This window comes from Balaenoptera borealis (assembly GCF_965194805.1).
Source record: "Balaenoptera borealis genome assembly, chromosome: 3".
Classification (NCBI taxonomy): domain Eukaryota; kingdom Metazoa; phylum Chordata; class Mammalia; order Artiodactyla; family Balaenopteridae; genus Balaenoptera; species Balaenoptera borealis.
Window position 1 is genome coordinate 10,696,629 of NC_138866.1, and position 18,710 is coordinate 10,715,338.

General features: G+C 50.6%; 1 protein-coding gene and 1 pseudogene across 4 annotated transcripts in view; one reads left to right on the top strand and one right to left on the bottom strand.

The window, feature by feature from the left end:
- The window catches only part of LOC309625277 (regulatory factor X-associated protein pseudogene), a 228,078-nt pseudogene extending 217,316 nt beyond the window's left edge, over positions 1-10,762 (bottom strand). Inside the window, exon 1 of the transcript XR_014249962.1 lies at positions 9,554-10,762. The product of XR_014249962.1 is annotated as a regulatory factor X-associated protein pseudogene (transcript). The remainder of the gene's footprint in view (positions 1-9,553) is intronic.
- PRIMA1 (proline rich membrane anchor 1) overlaps positions 1-18,710 on the top strand; it is a 61,894-nt gene that overhangs the window by 13,432 nt on the left and 29,752 nt on the right. The window lies entirely within an intron of this gene.

Here is an 18,710-nt window from a genome sequence, read left to right on the forward strand (position 1 = left end):
CATTCTAGAACGTGTTGAACATGGGGGCAGCTCAGCCCCACATTTGTCTGTGGGTCCCCAGCTCGGCTGCCCCTCCCAGCCGCCCTGGGACGTCTGTTGAGACAGCCTTGCCCTGAGTCCTACTTGCCACCGAGAAGGAACTTGGAAAGGGTTCTTGTGATGTGGAAGATTCTTGGCCAGCATCTCCAGTTTCTGCCCTTTGTTTCCCAAGCTCTGCCCACGCCCTTCACACTTTAGGTGGCGACTGCCTAGGGCAGCTGCACTTTGTAAACTTTTGCAAACAGTGGGAGGCACTAGACTGGGTGATTCTCAAGTGCAAGTGTGGTCAGAATTCCCTGGAGGGCTTGTCCAAACACAGGTTGCTGAATCCCATCCCCAGAATTCCTGATTCAGTAGGTCTGGGGTGGGGCGGAGGATTTGCATTTCTAATATATTCTCAGGTGACACTGATGCGCTGGCCGGCCAGGGCACACCCTTTGAGAACCAGCGTCCTAGAGAATGGCAATCAAGTCAAGGGACTTTGGAGTCACATGCAGGTCTTCCACTCCTAGCTCTGCGACCCTCGGCGTATCTCATCCCTCTCAGCCTCAGTTTCCTCATCTGTAAAGTGGAGCTAATGATACTTACCTCAGGAGGGATTGCAGTGAAGACTGGAAATTATACAGCCTGTACTTGGCAGAAACTACAAGCTGAAAAGTGGTGTTACAGCACAGTGGCTCAGCCTGGCTGTCCTGCCCTCTAGATCTGGGGTCCACCCTTGTTCATGAGCTAAGTGATTTGGGCAACGTGTCCTTAACAGCTTGGGACCTCAATTTCCACATCTGTAAAATGGGGCTAATGACAACACCCGCTGCATATGGGCTGGGCGGTTGTGAGAAATCCATGCCATGAAGTTAACACAGAGCAGAGCCTGGAACCCAAGTAACACTCACTGAATGGCAGCTAATAAGTAATACTAATGCTAACAGTAGTAGTAATAATAATAATACTAGGTCACTGACGTTCAGGTCAGGAGTTGTTTAAACATGGTTCTGGCACCTCGCTGCTGAGAAAGGAGCATCTGAATAGAAACTCAGGGAGGAAATGAGTGCTTTAAGGATGTGTCGATGCCCCTAGGTATTCAACAGAAAAGAAAAGGTCTACTGAGAATACCACTCTTCCCCCATTAGGGGCAGCTGTCACCAGGCTTGTGATCCCCAGGGTCAGCCCCAGAGTCCCTGGGTGAAAGTATTTCTGGAAGGCATGGGCAGGGGTGAACACTGGCAAAGCAAAGGAATAGACGTGCTCAAGGGCCCGACCAAAAAGCCCACGGCAGCTGCCAGGGCTCAGGACTGGGCTGACTTTGTAAATGTCAGCGATGGCCCACTCGTCCCCGCGCGTGACTCAGACGCTGCGGCCGAGGAAGGAGATGTGTACCAGCCCTCAAGGAAGAGCATGTACACCCCCTCCACAAGACCTGCTTCTGAGGCTGATGGGGCCAAAAATAGCTGTAGCAGAACAGAGGCGTGAGCCTGCATTCCCATAGTGCCTGTCTTTAAGGAGCTCAAAGCACTGAGATAGATTTGATTTTTCGCGTTTATTTTATTCTTAGAAAAACCCGAAGAGAGGTTGACTCCGCAAAGGTCACACAGCAGTGGTGGAGCGAGGAATGGAGTCACCTGGTTCCCCTCCTATGTGCCAAGGGCCACATTTTAACAGAGAGAAGCAAATGGGACTGTGGAAATTCTAGAAGGCTTTTTTTACTCAGCCAGAACACTAGGAGGAACTGGTACTCAGCCCCCGGTACTGAGGTGGAAGCTCTGTGCTTCTCTTCTCGTTTAATCCTCACGTACTCCTTTGTAGGAGGTCGTATCAGCCCCAAGTTCCCTTAGGAGCCTGGGACTCAGAGAGGGTGACTTACTTGTTCCCAGCGGCCCAGCTGGTAAGGAGGGGAAGTACTTCAGGGTCACCGGATTACTTCCTGCTGAGTCCTCTGTCTAGCTCTCCTCCTCCATCTCTGAGAGTCAGCTTCAGGGGTCCCCTTTCCTTTCCTTGAATGGGCCTCGCTCCTTCCCGTCTCGGAGCCTCTTGTATATACTAGTCCTCGTGTCTGCCAGGCATCCCCTCGAAGTAGTTAACCTCAACTCAGGCAGATCTCAGCTCAAATATCCTCCAGGAAAACCTCCCCTGACTTCTACAGAGGTCACTCCGTTCCCTGTTCTGGTTCTCGATGGCTATGGAGTCAGTCACGCCAAAAGTTAGTGGTTAAAAAAACAACCCAAGTGTACTGTCCTTTCCTCTCAGCAGTTATGGGGGGTGACGGGGCTCCACCAGGAGGGTCTTGCTCGGGGTCTCCATGCAATCGTAATCAGTTGGCTGGAGCTGGAGCCATCTCGAAGGCTCCCTTGCTCGTGCCTGGTGGCTGATGCTGGCTCCTGGAGGGGTCCCCAGCTGGTCTTGTTCCTCCACGTGGCCTGGGCTTCCTCACAGCATGGTGGCAGGGTTCCAAGCTTGAGAAGCAGGTAGAAGCTGTACGCTTTTGATGATGTAACTGAGGAAATCATGCGGCATCATTTCCGCTACATTCTGTTCCTTGGAATCAAGTAACCGAGTCTGCTCAACTTCTAGGTTCAGGGAATTCGATTCCACCTCATGGTAGAGGAGTGTCAGGGAATTTGTGTACATTTTAAAACCACACACATACATACACACACTCTTTGAACTTTTTCTTTTCCTTTATAGCAATCATCCTACTCTTTAAATATCTAATTATTTGACTAATGCCTGGGCCTTTTGCTAGATATAAATAATTGCGTGTGTCCGCCGTGTCCACTTATAGCCCCAGTTTGTTAGCATATGCCTGGCACATCACAGGTCCTCAGTAACTACTAATTTGTTTCTTTTGCAAAGATTTTTATGCTCTACTGTATGCCAGGCACTGTGCAAGGTTCTGGGAGTGCAGTGGTGAACAGGATGGAAGGGTCCCTGTGTGTGGGACAGAAAATAAACAAACCAATAATATCGCCAGAAAAATAGAAGATAATGTATCCTACAAAGGTAATTAAAATCACAGGATCTGATAGGGGGTGACTGGGTGGTCACTTAGATTGTGTGGTCTGGGGACAGGAGATGACATTTCAGCTGAGACCCGACTGAAGGGAAGTTGTGGGCAAGGAAGACGTGGGGGAAGAGCATTCTCAGCAGAGGGAACAGCAGCGCGAGTTCCTCGTGCGCTTGGGGTGTGTGAGGGACCACTGTGGCTGCTGGCTGAGGCGAGGCCCAGAGGGAGGGCCTGGGAGGCCAGGGAAGGGGTTGGAGTTTTATCTTAAGTGTAAGCAGAAGCTTCGAGAGGGTTTTGAGCAGGGCTGTGGCGTGACCTCATTTATACTTTACAGAGCCCGGCTCCCAGTGTGAAGACTGTCCCTTTGGTCCAGATGGTGATGGAGGAGCCTGTGAGGTGGCCTGGATGGGGGGAGGGGAGAGGCGGCAGTGTCAAGGCCTGGTCTGATTTAAGATGGTTTCGGAGGTGAGGTGACGGCTGCGGTTGTAGGGAGCGAGGGCAGCAAGGATGCTGTTAGGTCCTGTGGAATGAACAAGCGGGGAAAGCCTGAGGACATCACTCACAAGCTCCCCCTCCTTGGTCCCCTCGGGTGTTTGTGATCTCAGCAGTGGGATAATGATGCAGACCCGGGTGGTGCCGGGAAGAGGTGAGCGTGTGACGAGGGACTTTGGATATCGAACACAGGCTGTGTCACTTGGGTCGTTTCTTGTTTCACGGGTCATGTTGGTGCCAAGCTGGTCTTCACTGCCGCCGTTGATCTGGACCTTGGGGTATCGGATGTTCATCATTTGCGGGAGGTGGGGTTTCTGTGCTGTTATCTTTGAGCCACTTGTCTGGTCTGTGAGTAGTAGGATCTGGTGGCTGGGCCCGGCTCTGTCTCTTACCGGCTGTGTGCTGGTCACTCAACCTCTCTGAGCTTCCGTTTCCTCATCTGCCAAAAGGGGCTCAGGATGCCGTCCTCAGAAGGTACCTGTGGGAGCGTGAATAACATGTGGGCCTGGCCCAGCACCCGCTACGTCCCCACTCCCAGTAAATGGGCTCTCTTGCCAATATAATCCTCGCTTGAGCAAATCTCTTATCCAAACCAGTCTCAGCTCTGCCATCCCTAAGAAGGGCTGCCTGGCTCTGCCCTGCCTTCCCCTCGACACTAAGCATCACGTGTACGGTAGCGTGATTTTTTTGTGCCCAAACTTGAGTGTCTGATATCCGTAATATCTTTCAGTACATGGAATTGTTTGTCTTCCATGTATTTGCGCATATCCAGCAAATAAAAGATTACAAATGGATGTGGACTTTAATTTCTTAACAAACCTATATTCGTTGATTTATTGAACAAACGTTTGCCAAGAGGTGGTGCCCTGGCAGGTCTTGGGGCTGCAGAGATGAACTGTGCACGGCCCTGCCCTCGGGTAGCCTGCCTCTGGCTGGATGCCTGAGCCCTGCTGCGTATCGGCATCCCCTGGGAGCTTTAGAAACGACTGATGCCCGGGCCCGCCCTCAGTGGAGGTGCTTCTTGCATGAATCAAGGTCGAGACCCTCGGCTGTAACCAGAGGCCAGAGGCAGGAAGGGGTCTGTGCCAGAAGGAGGAAGAGGTGAGGGCCCAAAAGACTGGTGAGGCTTGCACGTGAGTGACCTCCTGGTACCGCTACGGGCGCTGTGATGACCCCAGAATTGGGGCCAAACAGGGCAGGGAGGGTGCGGCCCCCATAACGGAAGGGGAGCCTGCTGGGTGGGGGGGCATGATCCTGGCTAAAGGGCCCCTCCTGTTGCATCGGGATGGAAGGCTGGTTCTGACGCCCTGTGACTCTGGTCTCACGTGGACCTCGTTTTCCTCATAGGGCTGTTGAGAGGGTCACATGAGTTTGAAGGTGACGGTGCTTAGAACAGTGCCAGCACGGGGTGATTGCCCTGCCAGACTTAGCTATTTCGTATTATTATGGAAGTCATCTAGAATGTCCCACTTACGTCCAGGTCAAAGCAGCCAGCCTGACCTGTTTAATTTCTGATCCAGTCCCTGAGGTCGGGGACTGTTGATTCGTCTTTGTCCCCAGAGACAGCTCAGAGCTTGACATGGAAAGTGCACAATGAGTGTTTGAATATATGAATGCATGTGTGACTAAATGAGGAAGACAGAAGAGAAACTGTCCAGGACAAGGGGGTAGAGAGGGGACTGACATTTTTTTTTAAGAGTCTGCCATTTGCCAAGGAGCATTTGGGACCATGTCTTATTTAGGGCTCAATGGAGGGTGGGGTGTCGACTTACCCAGGCAGAGCTGCAGCCCTGGCAGTTGGAAGCCCAGCCAGCGAGCCCAGGAAGGGCACCAGCAGCACCTGGTACAAGCTGTCACCTTTTTCCACTGTGATTGCCACAGGTGACCTTGCCCCCGGTCAGACCCAGATGGATCCACACCTTCTAGCTAGGAGTCCACACCTCTCTTTAGCACCCAAGAAAGCACATCAGCGTTCAAGCGAGTGTTCTCCTTTCAGAAGGATACCTAATTTATATACTTAAAGAGCAGTAAATCACTCACAGACATTTACTCATTCAACAAATACATGGAGAGCTCTCCGCTGAGGTCACAGACTGAGGAGGACACAGTGGGTAAGACAGGGCCAACCCAGGGAAGCTTCAGTGGGGGACGATCGGGGCTCTGTTTTTTCTCATGTGGAGTTTGGGATGCCTGTGGACAGCCAGGAAAGGCAGAGCACACAGGAATTGTAGACTAAACGGAGCACCAAGTGTCCGCAGGCCATCGGTCCCCTGAGAGGAGAGGGTCTGTCCTAGAGCAGGTGTCCTGCAGGAGGCGCTCGCTGAGCTGAGGGGGGATGATTCTCCAGATGAGGGCTGGGCGTGCTCACAGCAGAGAGAACAGCAGGGGCAAAGGATGGGAAGCCACGGTGATGGGAGGCGTGGTGAGAGAGGAGTGGAGGCGTGGCAAAGCTTGACAGTGTGCGGGAATCTCAGACTCACTCCCCGGGCGGTGCGAGCCCTAGAGGGTCCGACTGGGTCCGACTGGAGAGCTGCCACCTAAGCTGCCTTTACTCAGCCCTGGCTGGGGACAAAGTAGAAGGAGGCTGAAGGCAGAGGGCAGGGAGGAGATGGTGGCCTGGGCCAGGGAGCAGCTATGGGGCACGAGAAGTTTCAGGGCTCAGTGACCAGCCGCTGTCCAGGGTGAGGGCAAAGGAAAACTCTGATCAGATCCCCCTTGTGGAGACAGGACACGAGGGAGAGGGATGGCCTCAGGAGTTCCAGGCTTTGTCACGGGGCATTGGAGGTGGCACAGGACAGCAGGGGAGATGGTTGGCTGGTGGGTCTGGAGTTGAGGGCAGAGGCCTGAGCTGGCCCTAAGGATGGGGTGGGAGCACCAACGGCCTTGGGGCCAAAGCCACTGGAGATCAATCACCTGGGGAGAGCATGGGGAGGACAGAGCCTGGGGTTCGGGGGAAGAGGAGCCCGAGAAAGGGCAGCCAGAGGGGAAGGAGGAAAACCGGGAGAGGGGAGGGGGCAAGGAGTCGAGGGCTGGGAGGGCTCACGGGATTTGTAACCAGGAGCTGGTATCCACCCCCCTGCACCCATTTACCTTCTCCTCCAGAGTGGAGAAGAATGAAGGAGGAAGAAGCTTAAGAACTGAAACAAATGCGTGGCTCCCACTTAGGGACCATTGGAAGTCAGGTGGTGATAAAGTTAGTCTAATCCAGGGAGGCTTCAGGGAGGAGGCGAGCTCATTGTGCACACCTGGAAGGTGGGGAGAGGTACGATTGGCCTCAGGAACATGAGCTGAGTGGGAAAGGGCATGAGCAAGGTAGGGGAGCTAGTGTGGACGTGGCTGGGAGCAACTAGGGGCCCCCAGTGGAAGATCTGATCTGCGTTGTCACAGGTGGGTGTGCTGATCAGGGTTCAGAGGCAGAGTCCCCAGGACGCTGGGAGCTGAGGCTGGAGGAGGGGATGGCAAGACCGGGAGACCTGTATTCATTCAAACATTTCTTGAGCATTTCTACATTCCAAGAGCTTGGGCTACACCGTGGAACAAAGTAAACGCAGAGCTGATACTCTGGCAGGGGAGAGAGAGCAGAGAACAATAAACTTGATGAACCGCTAGGCTGTAGAGTGTCCTAGAAATGTAAGTGCTATGGGAAGAAAGTGAACTAGAGCAAGCTGGGCTTGGGCCACGTGGCAACCTGGAGGGAAGATGGTGGTGGAGCGAAGACTTGGAGGCGAGGGAGCGAAGCTCACTGGTACGTGGGGAGACTGTCCCTGGTGGAGAGGACAGCCAGGCTGAGGCCTGGGGTGGTTGAGGAGCAGCCGGTGGGGGCGCAGCGTGGCTGGGGCAGAGTCAGGTGAGGAACATGGTCAGATTCCAGATGAGGGCCCTTCACACTTCTGAATAAGCTGGGTTCCAACAGGTGGTGTCCTGGGGGACCAGGGCAGTGAGCAGCGAGGGGTGGCCGGACACTGCAGTTGCTACAAGGTGAGCAGCCCCAGTGGGGTCTGCCCCAGAGATGCTGGGGCCAGGGCTGTCCTGGAACCAGGACAGAACCATCTGATTTCAGGTCCCAGCCAGCCCCTCAATGAGAGCTCTGATTCGAACAAGGCTCTGGTGGAGGGCTTTGTAAGTGGGCTGGTACTGGTGTAATTAAAAGAGGGAAATGATTTATGCGTCTGCCAGGTGGGGGATGAACGCCTACCACCTGGTGCTTCCGGGTGTGAAGCCTGAGTCCTTCATCACTTTCATGGCGCTGTGATCGGCTATGCAGCCCAGATCTGCCCCACCTGTATCTCCAGGGCCCTGGGACTGGCATTCCCAAAGCCACCTCTTGGGTCTCAATCCTGGCGCCCAGGTCCGGCCCAGAGCAGAGGCCTATTGTGGAGGAACCATCATGGAGGTCGTTTCTGTGGATACAGGAAGAGAGTTGAACTCTGTAAGAAACATGGTGATAGTTTCTCTGAAGTGAATCAATGCTGACAAATGAAAGTAACACTAAAGAGTCTAAATATACTCAGACACAAGAAGCCAGTCTTTTTTTTTTTTTTTTTTTTACTGAAGTCTAGTTGATGTACAATATTATATGTTACAGGTGTACAATATAGTGATTCACAATTTTTAAAGGTTATACTCCATTTGTAGTTATTATAAAATATTGCCTATATTCCCTGTGTTGCACAGTATATCTTTGTAGCTTTTTTTTTTTTTTTTAATTTATGGCTGTGTTGGGTCTTTGTTGCTACACGTGGGCTTTCTCTAGTTGCAGCTAGCGGGGGCTACTCTTCCTTGCAGTGCACAGGCTTCTCATTGCAGTGGTTTCTCTTGTTACAGAGCACAGGCTCTAGGTGCGTGGGCTTCAGTAGTGGTGGCTTGCGGGCTCTACAACGCAGGCTCAGTAGTTGTGGCTCACGGGCTTAGTTGCTCCGCGGCATGTGGGATCTTCCCGGACGAGGGCTTGAACCCGTGTCCCCTGCATTGACATGTGGATTCTTAACCACTGTGCCACCAGGGAAGTCCCTGTAGCTTATTTTATACATAATAGTTTGTCCTCTTAATCCCCTACTCCTATATTGCCCCTTCCCCCCACTGGTAACCACTAGTTTGTTCTCTCTATCTGTGAGTCTGCTTCTCTTTTGTTACATTCACTAGTTTGCTGTATTTTTTAGATTCCACATATAAGTGATATCATATAGTATTTGTCTTTCTCTATCTGACTTATTTCACTTAGCATAATGCCCTCCAAGTCCACCCATGTTGCTGCAAATGGCAAAATTTCATTCTTTGTTCTTCTTTCTCTAGTTGCTTTAGATGTAACATTAGGTTGTTTATTTGAGATTTTTCTTGTTCCCTGAGGTAAGCTTGTATTGCTATAAACTTCCCTCTTAGAACTGCTTTTGCTGCACCCGATAGGTTTTGGATCATCATGTTTTTGTTTTCATTTGTCTCTGGGTTTTTTTGATTTCCTCTTTGATTTCTTCAGTGATCCACTGGTTGTTTAGTAGCATATTGTTTAACCTCCACGAGTTTGTGGTTTTTGCAGTTTTTTTCATGTAGTTAATTTCTAATCTTGTAGTGTTGTGGTCGGAAAAGATACTTGATATGATTTCAATTTTCTTAAATTTACTGAAGCTTGCTTTGTGGCCCAGCATGTGATCTATCCTGGAGAATGTTCCATGTGCACTTGAAAAGACCGTGTATTCTGCTGCTTTCAGATGGAATGCTTTATAAATATCAATTAAGTCCATCTGGCCTAAGTATCATTTAAGGCCTGTGTTTCCTTATTGATTTTCTGTCTGGATGATCTGTCCATTGATGTAAGTGGGGTGTTAAACTCCCCCACTATTATTGTGTTACTGTCAATTTCTCCTTTTATGTCTGTTAACACTTGCCTTACATACTGAGGTGCTCCTATGTTGGGTGCATATATATTTACAATTGATATATCTTCTTCTTAGATTGATCCCTTGATCATAAAATTTCATTTTTTTGTGTGTGGCTCAGTAGTATTCCATTGTGTATATATACCACATCTTCTTTATCCATTCATCTGTTGGTGGACACTTAGGTTGCTTCCATATCTTGGCAATTGTAAATAATTGGGGTACATGGGATGAACACTGGGGTTCATGTATCTTTTAGAATTAGTGTTTTTGTATTTTTCAGATATATACCCAGGAGTGGAATTGCTGGGTCATATGGTAGTTCTATTTTTAGTTTTTTGAGAAACCTCCATCAAGAAGCCACTCTTGGTTTCTGCTATAAAAAAGCTCACAACCCAAAACCCTTCTCACTTTTTGGTCAAGAACCAAATGAAGCTAGAGTCTGGATGCCCAGTGGGAGATTGTTGCAGGTGTTCAAACATCTGCTGAACTCTTGCTCTGGGGTGGATGCTGTGGCAGGAGCTGGGGATGTGAGCATATAGTGGTGATTACAGGGCAGAAACAGAGGCTACAGAGAGGGCCCTACCTTGGACAGAGTGGCCAGGATAGGTCTCTCCGAGCTGTCTGATATTTGAAGGAGAAGGAACTAGCCTTGTGAAGACTGGGGAGAGCATTCCAGGCAGAGAGAATAGCATGTACAAAGGCCCTGTGGTGGGAACAACTGTTGTGCTGGGCATGGAGATCAAGGGGGAAAGTGGTTTAAAACGATGTTAGAGAGGTTAGTACCAAATCACGCAGGGACTTGAAAACCATACTTTACATACTACAGAGCTGGATTTTTTCCAAAGTGCCATGGAAAACCACTAAGGAAGTTTGGACCAATACGGTGGCACTAACAGGTTTACTTTTGAAGACAATCATTGGCGGCCGAGTGGAGAATGGGCTGGAGGGGCAAGAGAGTTATAGGGAAGACCAGCCAGGAAGCTATCGCTGTTGTCCAGGTGATGGGAGATGGTGTCCTGGACTGGGGCAGTGGCCAAGGGGAAGGAGAGGTGGACAGGCAGATCCCAGACACAGTTTGGAGAGAGAGCCAGCAGGATTGGGTGGAGAAGGATGAAGAGGAAAAGGAGAGAGTCTAAGGAGGAGATACAAGGACGAAAAGTTGATGCCAACCAGTGTCTGCCAGCAGTTTGGTGGCCCTGGTACCATCTGCTGAGCAAGGATGCTGATTCACTCAGCTCATTTGTACGGAACACCTCCTATACGGAACACTTACTGGGTGCTAGGTTGAGCAACATAGAGATAAGTAAGAACTGTTCCCTGCCCTGGAGGAGCTCACCAGCCAGGGGAGGGGGGATAAAAAGCTATCATCCAGCGCAGAGTACAATGGATACGAAGTGCTGCTGAGCCCAGAAGCGGGAGCTCTGAGCGGTCAAGGATGACTGCTTGGAGGAGGTGGCATGGAATTGAGAGCAGTTAGGATTTTGAAGAGCAGACGTGGGGAGGGGTATGAGGGTTGATGGAAAAGGTGCTCCAGGTGAAAGAAACAGCATGAGAAATGTGGGGAGTCAGGAGTCTCAAGGCCTTTTGGGAACCTGAGCGTGGTCCCACTTGTTGGGAGCATGGGATACCGGGGCAGGGTGATGGGAGTGGGCACTGTCTCGGGATGGACCGGCTGAGGGGTCTGGATGTGATTCGAGAAGAGCTAAAGCTTTAGAGCAGCTGAGTTAAGCCGACCAGGTGGTGTCTGAAGACTATTAATCTCACAGAGACGGGAAGGAGGCCGAGTCCACTGCACATTTGTGTGTCTCTTTCTAAGATTGTGCCAAGATGTTGGCCTTGTTTTGTTCCCCTTTACAGCCCAGTTTATGGGGACTTGATTTATGCTGGCTCTCCATCCCATTCCTCTCTCTAAATATGGTTAGGTTGCAAATGCGGATGATATCTGTTAGTCCTGCAGCGTGGGCCTTCCTTCAGTTCATCAAGATTGGACAGGACCTGGCAGTGGCACCCATGCTCCCCTTTGCCCTTTGGCCTCCGAAGAAAGAACCCAGTAAAGGTTCAAGGTGTATGGGACCAGCCTGTCTGGGAAGCTTCCAGACCATGATGCTCGCACTGGGGCCTCTGCCAACAACCAGAGCAGGTGGTGACGGCAAGTACTTCTTCTTGGTCACTCCTCTTCCAGGAAGGCCTCCCCTCCTCCAGGTCTGGAAGTTGGGATTACAAATGGGTTGCTCCAGCTGGCTTGTTGGGCTGCCTGGGGAAGAGCTGGGTTTTTTTCCTTTCTTACTCGGCCAGGAGAATTGCTGGGCTTAAGAGATTCTAAACTCTGATTGTGCTGGAAATGCAGTTACCTTGACTACTCAAGAGTATTTTGATTCTTTGAAACAGGCACTTTTTCTCCTTCCCCTCACCTCCCTCTCCAGCTCTTTCCCTCGTACTCCAACTTCATACTTTTCCAAGTTCAGATGAATCTCCCCCACCCAACACACACACACACACACACACACACACACAGAGGCAGTGCCCTGCCCTCCGACACCCTCTTTCCCTCTCTCACCTTGAGCTGACTTTGATCCTACCTGTGGTTCTCAGTCAGGGGTAAATCAGCCCCTTAGAGTCCATTTAGAAAAGTGGGGGAATTCCTGTTTGGGGGTGGGTGGGTGAGTGCTGCTGGCATTTGATGGTCAGGGGCCAGGGATAATAAATGTCATGCAGGGGACAATTGACACGACAAAGTCCCTCCCCATAATACTAATAGGGATCCTGCTGAGAAACTGCTTAGCCACCAAGCCTTGTTTTGAAGCAGCCAGACTTCAAGTCCTAACCCGATGTCCCCAGGAGAGTTCACTCTTTCCATTTTTGGAAAACTCAGTGACCCGCATCGCTACCCTGGAAGACAGTTACTGTCTCTTTTGATGATTCTGTTTCACTTTGCATAATGGCTTGAGGCTTGTCCACATTCATGTATCAACCATTTATGAAACACCTTGCGAACAACAGAGAGATGCAGAATAGGCAAGACCTGGCGCAGGTCCTTAGAGAGCTTGTGTTTACACTGCTGAGTGACTCTAGTGGTCTTTGATGACCCCACCAACTCACAGTCCCCTGGAAGGCAGAGGATGGGTCTACTTCATTCCCACGTCCACCCCACAGAGCTGCTTCACAGTGGCCTGCTCACAGACAGGATGCCATTCATGCCTGTTGGCATTCTGGTTGGCTGGAGGACAGGGCCCTTGGTTGTCCATCACCAGGGCTTTTGTTCTCCCCTATGCTGTCAATGCTGATGTATGAAATTGAACTTTGACGCATGGTCTTATGTGGTCAGGTACTTGTATTAGGCTGTGTCTTTATAGGCATCATGTTTTTCTTGACTTTCATTGGTCATCTTGTCTTATATCGGGTGCCCTAGGGACAGAGGCTGAGCTGGGTTCAGGTGTGTTATCATTGAAGGAGGGTTCTCAGGAGGGAAGTGAGGGAAACAGGACCCGAAATGGAAGGAGCCAATCAAGGGTATGGTTTCAGGGCAACCCACAGGGAGCTCAGGATGTGAGCAGCTCCATCGAGGAAGCCGTGAGGCAAGGGGGCAGCCTTTTATGCTTCCAAATCACTGACTGCCGCTGTGGTCCATGGGGGACCCCAGCAGCTTCTCCTACATCACTTAGAAGCAAGGAGCATCTCCATCAAGTTAGGTACCACACAACATGCTCTCAATTTCTTGGCCCAAATCTGGCAGAACCCTTTGCTATAAAGACCTACCCAATTTTGTCCTCCTACCTTTGAGATTTTTAAATGTTTTCCTCAGTGTTTCCCCACTTTTGTTCCTTTCATTCTCTTTGTCCCCCATTTCCACTGGTCTCCTGTTCCCACCAAGACAGAGCCCGGTGCCCTGAAGTGCCCGGCTCACCTCAGAGACTTGGAGAGCTTGAGGGGTGCACACGGAGGGGGATCAATCACCCCAGCCCTTAGCCACAGCTGATTTGCAGTGCAAAGCCCCCTCCCTCAGGCCCCACCCCCAGGCCAGAACCCTGCATTCCTTTACAGTGAGAAATATACAAAAGATTTTTGTCTCATCTCTGAGAACATTCTGGACCTTATAACCAGCAAAGCAGTTTATCTCCTTTCTCAGCCCTAAGATGCTTTCTGCGGGCCCCTTAAAGCCCTGTGGGATTACCGGTTCTGACATTTACTGCTCCTCGTTCCGGGAGAGACTATAGGAGTGTGAGCGTGGTGCTGGCTGATGTTTATTAAGTGCTGCTGTCTCCGAGGTACAGCCATTAAGTAATACCGCTAATTCCTTTCTTGCTTTTTTTTTTTTTTTTTTTTTTTTTACGCACATCCCACAACTTATCCATCCTCCCCTTGGAAGTTATCCCACTCTGTGCTGGCTCTGGCAGTTCCGTCACTGCCCGGAAAGTTTCTAGATTCTTCCCTATAAGGGTTTGAACCTGCATGGCCAAAACGGGGAGCAAAGTTAGGCATCTGATTTACAATTTACAAGGAAGATTCTGGCAGCTGTGTGGAGGATGGATGGGGTAAGGGAGAGACCAGTTAGGAGGCTGCTGTCAAGAGGGCAGGTGAGGGCGGAAGGGACGGGAGGCCAAATTCGAAGGAAGAAATGACGAGACTTTAGTTGCATTGAATGGAGGGAACGGTGAGGGGAGGGGGGAATGTCAGGAAAGACCCCCCAGTTTCTGAATTGAGCAGCTGGGTGAATGGATGATTGGAGAAGGAGGGGGTTGAGGGGTGAAAAGTGAAGAGTTGGGTTTGGGACCCGGACAGTCCAAGTTGGCCTTTGGACCACCTAAGTGGAGATGCTGAGTCAGGAGCTCAGGGAAGATGCTGGGTCTAAAACCGTAAATATGGGAGTGGCTGGCACCTGGCTGGTGTCTGAAGCCCTGGGACTGGATACATCTTCTGGGGAGAGAGACAGGCATGGAAGAGGCCGCCTGCAGCCCCAGGACCTAAGAACGCTGCATTCACTTTCTCTCTGTTTTTCAAGAGGACAGCTTCCTTTCCTTCCTTTATTCCCAGAGGAATAAATCTTTAAAGCTGATCCGTTACTGAGGCCATCACCTGGGTCATTGCCCCCCAAGAAGGATGGGAATGGCAGCCATATCAGATACCACACTGATGGGCCGTGGCCTCACGGGCCACACCCAGTGTTTAAAAAGAGAAAGAAACAATATGTAGTCATCAAAGATAGTTCACATTTTAAAAATCCTGATTTCTGTGTTCTCTTAAAAATCAGCACTTCGCAGTGCTGTGGAATGGAAGTGTGAGCTAAGGCTCAGAGTGGAGTCCTCGAGGTGACGAGGGCAGTTTGAGGCAGTGTGGGGTTGGGAGGGGAGAAAAGTAGAGAGAAGGAGGCTGGAAGGACTTGGGGGGCCGGGGGCAGGGGGGGCCTGGAGGGACTGGAGTGAGTCTTTGTTCTTTGCTAAGCTTGGTGATCCCTTCGTGCTTCTCTAGGGAATCTTCGGTAAATGCTCGTTCCTCATTACTGCCTGTGGGTTGGCCCCGGGGGCTGGGGGCAGGAGATGCTGAGTTGGCCTCAGGGTGAATTTGGGACAGGATGCAAGGCCCCAGGAGCCCATGGCATCTGGTTTACCGTCTCTGTCTAACAGAAGTACTGGAAAGGCTCCGTATCCCTTATCTGAAACTTGGGACTGGCTGTGTTTTGGAAATCAGAATGCTTCAGATTTTACAAAAGCAGTATCATATATCAATATATATCATATATCAATGGATTAAGTAACACCTCCAGGCAGTCCAGCACCCAATAATATTCCTGCAGTGAAACGTGGATATTCACACTAAATGAGACAAATCACAACCATAAAGAAACCCACTTCCCCACAGCTCAAGTTTTGCTACCAAATTAATTTTGGCAGCAAATGACAAAGAGTTGAGGTCCTGCATTTGAAAAACATCCTCTTCTGAACTGGCTGGATAAATCGTGACATATCCATACCTTGGCACTCCATTCAGCAATTTTTTTAAAAAGGCAGCTCTGTTCATACTGACATGAAAGCATTGCCAAAATATATTAAGTGAAATATATATTATATCTGATAGCATCCCTGGTGTATGTATAGGATGCTGTCTTCGTCTGTTCTGGCTACTATAATGGAATAGACTGGGTGGTTTATAAACAACAGAAATTTAATTCTCACAGTTCCAGAGGCTGGAAGTCCAAGATCAAGTTGCTGGTAGATTTGGTGTTTGGTGAGAGCCCCTTTCCTAGTTCATAGAAGGTGCCTTCTTGCTCTGCCTTCACATGGCAGAAGGGGCGACAGATCTTTCTACAGTTTCTTTTATAAGGGCACTAATCCCGTTCATGAGGGCTCCACCCTCATGACCTAATCACCTCTCAGAGGCCCCAACTTTTAACACTGTCACTTTGGGGGTTAGGATTCTAACATATGAGTTTGGGAGGCACACAAATATGCAGTCCATAAATGGTATTCTCACTTGGAATATGTACAAATACAATAGACCTGCTGTCTCAAGGGACACATAAGAAATCAGTTCCAGTAGCCTCTGGGGAAGGAAACTGGGTACCTGGGCTAACCCTTAGGCCTCCGTTTCCTTTCACTGACCAGCGTCTGGATGTCTTGAGAACCTTCAGGGTTATTGATCATATTTTACACTTCAGATTCCCTAGAACTGAGGAAATCTCAGCATCAGAAGAGCTTTTGAGACTCCACCTCATTCTCAGGTGAGGGGGCTGAGGCAGAGCCGGCCTCTGCCCAGGGCCATGGCTACCATGGCATTTGTTTGTGGTACCTTGGATTTTCTGAAGCAGGTGGACACAGCTGGTTCCTAAAGTGTCACCCTGTCTGTATGAGGCAGCCCTTGCTTCAAGACCCCATTGATGTCCCTGTCAAAGGCAGATGATGGGACAGTTGATTATGGTGACCTGTGTGGCCAGCTGTCATGAAAAATAAAGAACAGGCGACAGTGTCTGGGTTCTTGAGGTGCTCAACAGCCATTGGATTTTGGAACAATGTGTCCAGGGAGCTTGTGACTATAAGGAATTAAAGAGGGGAGTATTTATCCTGAATGTCGTATAAAAAGTTTCTCCCAATCTCTCCCTTGCTGAGAATTTTATTTCCCTTTTCCATCACTCCTGGGGTCCAGGGTGGGCATGATTGTGTTCCCAGGTCTTGTACACGTCTCACGGATCTTCGGTTGAGTAAGTCCTGCCCTCCACCCTTAAGAGGAGTGAGTAAAGGGCTAGAGAAGGCTGGGAGTGTGGCCGGGAACACTCCCCATGGAAGCCATGGGTCTGAGGTCAAGGCATCCCCCGGCAATGTTCCAATCTGTTCTTCCAGCGGGCCAAGATGCCCTGCCGCCAAAATCCAGTAACAGTGGTCTTTGCCTGGTTGGCAATAGGATGTGGTAGAAAGAAGATGGACTTTGACATCAGATGGTCCTGGAATCCTGGCTTCTCCGGTGACCTCTCCTCACTGAGCATCTGTAACTGAGGACAGTGACACCCATGTCTCCTGATGGGTCAGGAGACCTCAATCAGATGATACACACGCACGCAACGTGGCTTAACAAGCACTTAGCAAAGGAGGGGCTGTTATTATCATTATAGTTGTATTAAGCTCCTTGAAATATTTTTAAGACATAAAAGTAGTCCTCCATAAAATTTTCTGAAACCTTAGGCATTTGCTTGTCTGCCAATAGATGACAAACACAAAACACTAGTGAAGGCTCAGAAACAGCCTGGCAGGCCCAGTCTGGAGGTCTGACGTGTGTGAACGCAGGCAATAGTGGCCGTGACTTTGTGTAGATGGCGATCACAGCACCTTTGTACGATGGGCAAGTTGTTCCTAGTTCACCTTGTGGGATTTAATGCATCCTGGACTGGACCTCCTGCACCCGGACTTTGAGTTGCTCTGCCCGGAACGGGACAGAGACACCCTGCTCCACTGTGCCTTCCACTCTCGAGGGAGTCCTGTTTGAAAAGAGGGTGGTATCATCTCTCCAGTTAAGAAAGGGACGGTGTCCAGTGGCTTTTGAGAAGAACCACTATCGTTAAGTCTCCTCCCCAGGAAAAATGACAAAGTTCTGCCTGGAGGGTCAGGGAGGAACGTCCATTAGTTTCTGTCCCCTTCTTTCACCAGAGAAAAAACAAGACAATATGAGCAGTGCCTATTCCCAGCTCGCAAGTTTCTGTGTCACCCTCACCAGCAATCAGAGAAGGCCAAAGGCTACCGTTTCCTGGAAGAGATGTCGGCCTGCCCCCCGCCCCTCCCAAGAGTGAATGGGCTCCTTGTTCTCCGATTTAGAATGAACTGGACTGTGGGTGGCAAGGGCACATTGTCTCCTGCCTTGGCAGAGAGAATTATGGATGCTTTGGAAAATAATGCCTTCGCCTCTTCTTGGATGCTGTTACGGGCAGTTCCGCTGGGCAGCCTCTCAGTAGCTGGGGGTCGTCGTGGAGGCAGTTGGCTTGGAATCTCAGGTTCCAGCTGGGAGGCCATCAGGCCTAACTCCTTCCGTTGGCTGGGACTGGTGTGCTGGACTCTGGGAGGCGGGTCAGGGCTGCACTATTGGCCGTGCCCGCGTTGGAGGCATCTATCTCTGCACCACGTGGTGGAGCCAGGGAACAGCCCTGGAGACCTTCCAGTCCCCTGGTTTTCAACCGAGAGATTTTGTTCCCCAGGGAACATTTGGTCATCACAGTTGGGAGAGGGCTGCTCCTGGCATCCAGCGGGTAGAGGCCGGCAGCTAGCGTGTCCAGTGCACAGGACAGTCCTCACAGCAAAGGGTGATCCAGCCCAAAATGTCAACAGTGTCGAGGCTGAGGAACCCAGCTCTAGGCCAAGCTCAGCACTCCCATCTGGCCTATGGGCATTTGAAGTCCAGACTGATGAAGTGACTTTCAAAAGTTCCAGGGGTTTCTAAGCAATGCCACCAGGTTGTGTGGCCTTGATCTTGAGAATGAGCTGCTTCTCCAGAAAGAGAACAGAATTCCCAGGCAGGAGCCAGCTGCCAAGTTGAGACCTTCCGCCCAGGGTCAGCTTGCCCCATCCTTCAGACAGGCCAGCGTCACGGAAGTTGTCCACGGGGAGTGTGATGGTGGGGTTCTCGTGGGCCTGGCCCCATTTCCCTGCAGTGAAACCACTGCACAGCTGCTCATCACGGAGGGCAGAGCCACTGGGCAGCCTTCTGCTTCATTATCTCAAAGACAGAGTGACCACTCGGGGTCACGTGTTCCACTCACCAAGCCACATGGCTGTCGAGTGTGCCTGCCAAGCGTGGGTGTTAGGCTGCGCCCCAGCACACTTACC